Raw genomic sequence first — 8,462 nt, 5'->3', positions numbered from 1 at the left:
GAAAGGGCTGGGATGCCAGGGTGGCTCAGCGGTGGAGCGACTGCCTTTGGCTCAGGGTGTGATCTTGGGGTCCCGAGATCCAGTCCCACATTGGGCTCCCTACATGGAGCCTGCTTCTCCCTCTGCCTGTGTCTCTCTCTGCTTGTCTCTGTCTCTCTCTCTCTGTCTGTCTGTCTCATGGATGAATAAATAAAATCTTAAAAAAAAGAAAAGGAAATGAAAGGGCTGTCCCCTTTCACCAGGGATACTCACCTCTACAGGGTAGGTAAGACTCTCTATGCCTGAGATCAGGTGTTAGACAAACCAGATGTTTCCATCTGATAAAAATAAACCCATGAAAGAGCAAACTCCAGGCCACAGTCCTCTTGGGAAAAGAAAAGGGAGAAGCAGGGGCAGGAAGGGGGAGGCACTAGTTTAGAGTTGGGCAAAGGAGGGAAAGGTCACTTTCAGAATACTGAGAGATTCTGAAAGATAGAGTTACAGTGTCCTGAGGTATCAAGTGCATGCCACATGGTCTTACCTGATGGGAAGAACCCTTAGGTAGGGATAGGAAGGTTTCATTCAACATTATGCTTCATTGTCTTTTTTTTTTTTTTTTTTTAGATTTTATTTTTATTTATTTTTAAGTAATCTCCACACTCAACGTGGGGCTCAAACTTACAATCCTGAGATCAAACATTGCACACTCTATGACTGAGCCAGCCAGGTATCCCAATGCTTAATTGCATCCCAAGGGTAAATTTGGACAATTCATTTACTTGCTGTATTGGTTAGGGTGACCTAACTGATATAGCTCCCAAGTTTCAGTGGCTTATCACAATATAAGTTGACATTCTCACTTACATGACCATTTTTTAAAAATTTTTTTGAAGATTTTATTTATTTATTCATGAGAGACACACAGAGAGAGGCAGACACACAGGCAGAGGGAGAAGCAGGCTCCATGCAGGGAGCCAGACATGGGACTCGATCCTGGGTCTCCAGGATCACACCCTGGGCTGAAGGTGGTGCTAAACCACTGAGCTACCCGGGCTGCCTCACATGACTATTTAATACTGATATTCAGTTGATGGCCTTCAATTGATGTGATGGTTCAGGTACCCAGCACTGTCCATCTTGCGGCCCTGCTAACTGCTACAGGCTTTGGAATCTTCTACTAGGATCCTCTGTATTCAATCAGCAGATGGGGGAAGAGACAGGGAGCGTGCAGAATTGTGTGGAAAGTTTTCCCAGCCAGGTCTGGAAGTGGTGTTCATCAATTTTGCCCACATTCCACTGGGCACAACTCAGTCACGTGACCACATCTGGCTGCAGGGGAGGCTGGGAAATGTAGTCAAGCTATGCACGCAGTAGGTAAAAGAAAATGGTTTAGTAAACATACTTTCTTTGAACTTTTGTTTCCAAACTTATCAGTACAGGCAAAGGGCTTCTGCATTGCCATTTCTACAAGTCAGCATGAATATAAATTAGATTATGAGAAGTTTTAGAGATGCAGAATGAGCATATACACATATATTATAATCTGTTTTTTCAGATTAATCCAGAAATAACTTCATAAATAATTGGCCCTTAACTCTATTAGACATACTAAAAGTGCTCTATTATTGGAACAGGTATATTTAGGGTATATGACAAGTATTTGAATGATTGTGAAATTGATTTCAATGTGTGATGAAGACAAACTCTTCAATAAATCCAATCCTTTAAAAAAAATATGGCAAATTCGCCTTCCTGTCTTCTTTCCCTTTGATCTGGATGGAGGATTTAGCCAGCACAGCTAGTGTGGTCCAAAGAGTTGGGGGCAAGATTTGGCTGGGCCAACCGGCATGTTTGGTGAATCTAGGGCAGAGAAGATGGCCTATGTGGCCAGGAAATTTATTACATTAGTTAGTGAAAGGAGTTACATTATGGAAAGGGAATACACTCCATGGTATTAGATCAGAATTGGGGTACCTACTTTGAACTCATGTTTTTAATATATAGTTGTGTGTGTGTGTGCACACATATGTATTTCTAGCTCTGTCTGTATTGAGGTCCTAGAAGCAGTGATAACCCAATAGCAGTGAGCACACCCAACACCCAGATCTTGGCTTCTGAATATCATTTTCCACTAAAAAGAACCAGGACTGATCAGCCTGGAAAGTACTAGATGAGCCTGGAGCATCTGGTTGTGCTATAAAGTAAGGATGTGCTCAAAGAATGACCGGACCATGTCAAAAATACACAGAATCTAGATTGAAGAGTTATCTACAGGCCAAGACTGGGACAACTAAGGCATCAAAATAAATAATTTTATTATTAGGTTGTGACTCACTGGATAAGAATGGTTGAGTTGATATATAAATGGGGAGAAGGGAAGGCATTAAAATGTCAAATGATAAATTTGAATGGGGTCTCTGGAATAGATGGTAGTTTTGTATCATGTTAGTTTCTTGATTCTAATTGTTGTACTACGGTTATGTGGGAGAATGTCTTTGTTTTTAGGAAATATACACTGAAGTGTTAAGAGCTAATGGGGCATCATACTTGTAATTCACTCTTGAGTGGATCAGAAATTTTACATATATATATATGGGGTGCAGAGGGAGAGGAGAGAGGGGAAGTGAAAGGGACATACCTGCAATGAAGCAAATGTGGTAAAATTGAAACATAAAACAAATCTAGGAACTCAGTGAAAGGTATAGAAGAGTCCTTTGTACCCTTCTTGCAACTTTTCACTAAGTTTGCAATTATTTCAAATCCAAAAGTTAAAAACATCACAGACTCTAGTAGTAGGTGTTCAGTAGCAGTAGCATAACACTCTGCTATTGGTCTCGGGCAGAAGAGACACTGGTGAGGGTTGAGGGTTCACGGGAGGTGAGAAGTAGTAAAGTGTCACAGGAAGCAAACAGGATTAGGGATAAATGACCTAGATCGTCACCTAGCAGTTGGGTGATCTGGAAAAAGGTACTTCACATCTATAAGCCTCAGACTATGGTATGTGTCTCCCAAGAATGCCATGTGGCTTAAATAATAATATATATGACAGTCCTTTGAAATTCAGGAAACATGATACCAAATATAATTATTAGAGAGGTAGCTTCTTTCCCTGGGCCAACGACAACGAACGAATGCAAAACTACCCCTTCAGTCCTGGTATCTCTTTCAGTTCTTAATCTGGTTACCATCAGGACATTGTTATTCTCAAAAAGATTACTCTTTTAATGGACTGAGAACCGAGGAGGCCTGGCACCTAGGGAGGGGGACAGTTGATGACAAAGCCACCGGGGATTGGCATGATTCATGGGTCTGTATCCTTTGCATGTGTGTGCATACACATCCTGGAAGCCTCAATTTTAGGCGCCTTCTCTGCGAGCAGAGAGACCCTGTGGGGACTGATGAATGCTGTTATAGATTCATAAACATCTGCTAGTGGGGCCTGGGAAGTCCCTTCTAGAAGGAAAGCCCCTTTGCTTCTGTCACTCCTGACAAAAATGCTTGTGCACACAATGTTACGATACAAACCATTCTCTGGCAGCTTGGGAATCAGTGTCCTTATGCCACGCACCGCGATGAGCTGACAGCAGCGTGGGGTAATAAAAATCACCATTCCTGTTTGTACCCTTCCCAAAGCCTCTCGCTGACCTTCCCTCACATGGGCCTTGGAGCCACAGCAACCTGCACAGCTAATTGCTCCCTGTATCTTTTCACAGATCAGGAAAAGCTGACGGTCTGGGAGTCCAGGACTGGCTCCAGTCCACAAAGCTAATGAATGACACTGATGGGACATCAAGCCAGGACTTTAACTATCGTCCTCCTTTCCATGACACTTGGACTGGAGATGGTCTGTCCCTGGCACCTCTCTCACTCCCTTTCCATGACCCCTGGCCTGCCTCCGGGCGCTGCTCCCCTCTTGCTCTGCCTCCCAGAGCTCGCTACCACGGTGGGCCACTGCAAAGCATCCTATGCTAGAATTCCTCTCCAGGCCGTCTGGCCATCTCCTTTCCCACATGGCCTTGCTAGAAACACAAGGGTTCAGGGTTTTGCACCTGCTGCTTAAGGATGTCACTCCCTATCTGGAGCCAAAAGAGAAGAGAGTGAGGATGAGGCTCTCCTGCCAGTGGCTTTAGGAAGCTGTCCCCGGGAGCTCATCTCACGCCCTCTCTGATTCCCAGGCCAGTTGCTGCATCATCTTCTAGTCCATGTAGATATTTCTTTCCTCACAGTGCCAGCAGAAGGAGCAATACTTGATTTCTTCTAATGTACTCCATCCCAGTGACTCAGGCTGGAGGAAGTTCCAGCAATGCCACGTTATCTCTAGGCTCCCGCTGTCCTCTGACCCACAGAGACAGACAGACAGACAAACATCAGACACAGCAGAGCCCAGCTGGTCTTTGCTTGATCCCTTGAGTAGCAGCTGCTCCTGACCTGATGGAGGCTCACTGGAGAAAGGGCTACTTCTGTTGGTGTCTGTGTGACCAAGGAGCATTCTGATGGGCCTCAGGTGCCCTCTGTTTTCTGAGAGCCCTGAGAAAGAGGGTGCACTCTGGGTTTGTTAGACAGACTTGTTGGGCTTTTGGGACATGCTGGATGGGTCATGGGTGATCCACTAGACCTTGATCAGTGACTTTTGGAACTTAGAGACCAGGCCCTGTGGTGGAATGGAACCAATACCAATCACCTGGCAGTTGGCAAACCTGTCTCAGATCTACCTTAACCAGTGAGGCGTCCTTGAGCAAATCACTTTTCCACACTGGGACAGTTTCCTCATCTGTAACATGAGGAATACATTTTAAGGGCCCTTTTGGCCTTTCAGTATTTCTGGTTAGTATCATCCTGCAGGCTCTTCAGGGCTGGAGCCTGGCTGGAAGGAACTCAGGTCTGGAAATCAGAACTTCTGACTCTCACGCTCTGTTCACTGCTGATTCTGGAAACCAAGGCTACTGTGGTATGTTGAGTGGAGCAGGGAAACTGCCCAGGAACTCAGCATCTGGACCCAACAGGACTTCCAGCGATGGGTGTGGTGGTGCGGTGAGGCTGGGGGCAGGGGTGGAGGCAGGGTGGAGGGGAGTCTAGAGTCCAGCAGTCTTCACAACTCTCCTGGTGAGTGCTGCCTCCACCGGTAGCCTGAGGACAAGCCCAGAGAGACCTTGGGGTAGGTTAGAGCATGGTATAGAACAAACAGAAGAACCAAGGGGACCAGCACCACTTGACAGCAGTCAGCCAGGCATAGTAGACCTTAAGGCATTTTAGAGCTTGCTTCCTGCCTCTGGAGGGTAGCTCAGGATATTTTGGAGGTCTCTTCCAGACTTGACACTCTATGAGTCCATAAATAAAAAGCCAGTTCACTTCACCCTGAACTCACCTCTGATAGTGGGCCTCCTGGGGTCAGGCAGTGTGGATAGTTTTCCTCCTGCTTGGGTGCCACCCAGTTGACCTGCTTCCCCAGGGCCAGGAGGAGAGAGAAAGAGAATGAGAACTATCACCTCTTTCCTCCCTCCTCCCACCCCCTCCCAATCCCCTAAGGATCTGAGCATCCCCTGCCATCTCCCCACCTCCCAGGAAACCAAAGCTGGTTGGTTTGGGGCACAGAGAGGTGGGCCTGAGGCCAGCAGAAGCAGCTGCACGAGGTGTCATCTTGCTGTGGGGGTGGATAGAAGCTGGACTTTGAAGGTCTCCTCTGAGACCAATGCCCGTAACCCGAACCTCCTCCCTGCCCCACTAAGGCCCTGGGAGAGAAGACTCAGAGGGTACCTGTGGGCCAGGTCAGGGTCAGCTCAGGAGCCAGGGGTCTGTCACTCCAGGCAGGAAGGAGACTAGCTTTGTATGAGAATTCCAAGGGGCTCAGCCCCTGGCAGCCCAGCCCCGAGAGAGCCGAGGCGAGTGCCAATGGAGGCAGCCGCAGGCCGCTTCCCCCGCAGACAGACCGGGTATTGATCCTGCTTGCGCCCCCCTCCTTGTGCAGTTAATGGCCTGGAAAAAACTGGCCAGCTGTTCCCCAGCTGTGACATAATGAGCTCAGGGACGATCAATGCCCGTTCCGGTGTCTAATTAGGCCAGGGAGCTGGCTAGGGTGAGAGTGCGGCCTGTTTCCTGAGGGCACCACTTCCACTGCATCCCCAGCTGCTGGCTGCTGGCAGCCACCTGGGCCCATGCATCTGCGCCCTGGAGGAGGGGCCGGGCCCTCCAGTGGCCCTGGGGAGTCTTCCGACCCAGACTTCTCTCTAGCAGGAGAAGCAGGGCTTCTCTCACCGTGTCAGGTGGGGGGGGGTGGATCGCCGCGGGGAGAGCTGGGCCTGCAGGGGAAGCTCCGGACTCCCAGTGTACTGTCACACCCCCTCTCCATCAGGGGCTGGCACTCTGTGCCCTTCAGTCCCAACCCTCCAACCCCTTGCCCCCAAGATCCTGCCTGGGACCCGCCCCACCACTGGTGCTGGACGTCCAACCCTGGGGCCGTGAGGAAGAGGCTGTGAGCAAGTTTGGCTCCTGGCCTGGCCTCCCTCTGCTATTTATATCCTGGGTCCAGGGAAGGATGGATCAGATTCTCAATGTGCTCACTGCAGAGGAGGAAGTGAGGGTGGAGAGGGAGATGGAAAGGGAAAGGTGTTCACTGAGGCAAAACAACAGAGAGGTGGGCAGTGAGGCCCACGGTGAAGAGGTCCTGGGACTTGGAGAGTCCTAAGAGCTGAGAGTGAACTCTCAAGAGAGATCAAAAGAGGGAAGCCAAATAAGAGAGAGAAAAGGGAGAAATGGGGCCATGGGGGAAAAAAGGGATGGGATCCAAGCAGCAGGACACACCCTGTACTGGGTGGAGTCAGGCCCAGGTGCCTGATCAGATGCCCAATCAGGGCAGGTGCTGGTCTGGTCCCTGCGTCCAGGTGCCTGGTGTGAAATTACAGGTGTTGTGAGAATGGCTGGGGTCAAAGAGGCACAGGGAACAGGGCTTGTCTGGGGCTGGGCAAGGATCTTCCCCTAGAATCCAGGCTGTGGGCTCTGCTTTCTGGGGCTGGGAGGGTGTGGGCAGGGAGCTGGAAGCAGAGGTCAGAGCAACGTGGGTGGGGGAGGAGGTGACTACTGGGGAGTGTGGTGTGCAAAGGCCTGGGAGGGAGGGATCTAGGCTTTCTCCAGCCTCCACTGTAGGAGGCCCAATCTGCCCCAAGGCTTTTTGGGTAGCCTGGGCCTAAGCAGGTGACATCGTTCAGGCAGCCTCCAGCCTTCCTACTAGTCACACAGTCACGTACAAATCGTCAGCTGGACCTGCTTAGAGGAGGGGTCTTTCTGGGGCCCAGCTGACCCTGGTCAGCCTTCCTGTGCCAGCACTGCATTTCTCTCCTGCGGGACTGTGCCAGCACTGCATTTCTTCCTGACTATGATTCCCGGAGGAATGGCCTGGTTTGTGGAGAGTAGGAGTGCCCAGCGCTATTTCCCGCCACTGCCCCCTGGCCCTGGGGCCCTGACTCCTTCGAGCTGTCCTGGCCCTGGCCAGAGAAGCCGCACTCAGGGATGGCTGCAGATTCAGACTCAGTCTAGAGCTGCAAAGGACCTTGGGCATCTACAAGCTTCTCCCAAGCCCTCCTTTGACACTGAGGTTCAGAGACGTTACGAGGGTAGCCCCAAGGGCGCTGTTCACTTGCGCACCTGCAGCTCCTGGACTCCCGAGTTCGGAGCTCCTTCCAGGACGCCAGTCTGTCCATCTCTCCCACGGCATCTCCTAGGAGTAGAAGGGATTTTCTCCTGGAGGCTTGGCGCTCCTGCCTGGACCTCCCAGCAGACATTGTGGGAAGTCAGATCGGTGAATAGATCGGGACCCACGGGACAGTGAGTCCCGCAGGAGAGACCGAAGTAGAAGCCTGGCCTCCGGAGACCGGTCTCTGTGGCCGACACTGCCCTCTTGCGGCCGCCAGCCTTCAGGGCGGCCTGGGGATGGGGCCTCTTCCCGGCCGGTGCCCCCTCGCGGGACCGGGCTCAGGGGGGCCGACTTAGCCACCGCAGGGCTGTCCTTCCAGCCTGGGCCTCGGGGAGACGGAGCTGTCACATAGCGCTGAGGGCCCTCAGGCGGGCGTCACCCCCTCTGGGGAGGCACTTAGAAGCCATCTCTCCAAATCCCCGCGGAGTCCTGGCCTTTCCTTGGACTGAGGGGTGTAAGACTTGAACGCGGGGAGGATCCTGTGTTTAGGTGGATCAGAAATTCACGGGGAGGACGTTGTAGGAAAAGAGAATGTCTGGGAAAGAGGCCTCAGAGCCTGCATCTCTGTGCCCCGCTTACAGAAGGAAGGGAAGGCTGCCTGGGGCCTCAAGGGGGCTGGTGGGGTGAGGGCCCCTCTCTTAGATGGAACTGCCCCAGAAATGTAAATCGGGGCGCCCCCCCCACCCCAGACCAGAGACCTGGCACGGCTGGTCTGCTCTGTGGAGCTCAAGTCGGGAAACCCAGCTCAGCTCTTTGTTCTCAGGCCAGAGCGAGGATGTCATTCCCACAGGTGTGA

General features: G+C 51.1%; 1 long non-coding RNA gene across 1 annotated transcript; it reads right to left on the bottom strand.

Annotated features, from left to right (window-relative positions):
• Positions 1-917: 917 nt before the first annotated feature.
• On the bottom strand, positions 918-7,778 carry LOC121487697. Its single transcript, XR_005986898.1, has 3 exons — positions 7,618-7,778; positions 5,345-5,416; positions 918-1,338 (listed from the first exon to the last, which is right to left on the bottom strand). It is a non-coding gene; the product is annotated as an uncharacterized LOC121487697 (long non-coding RNA).
• Between the last annotated feature and the right edge of the window lie 684 nt (positions 7,779-8,462).

This window comes from Vulpes lagopus, chromosome 3, assembly GCF_018345385.1.
Source record: "Vulpes lagopus strain Blue_001 chromosome 3, ASM1834538v1, whole genome shotgun sequence".
Taxonomy (NCBI): domain Eukaryota; kingdom Metazoa; phylum Chordata; class Mammalia; order Carnivora; family Canidae; genus Vulpes; species Vulpes lagopus.
The sequence above is the reverse complement of the archived record's forward strand: the minus strand, read 5'-3'. Positions and strand labels throughout refer to the sequence as shown.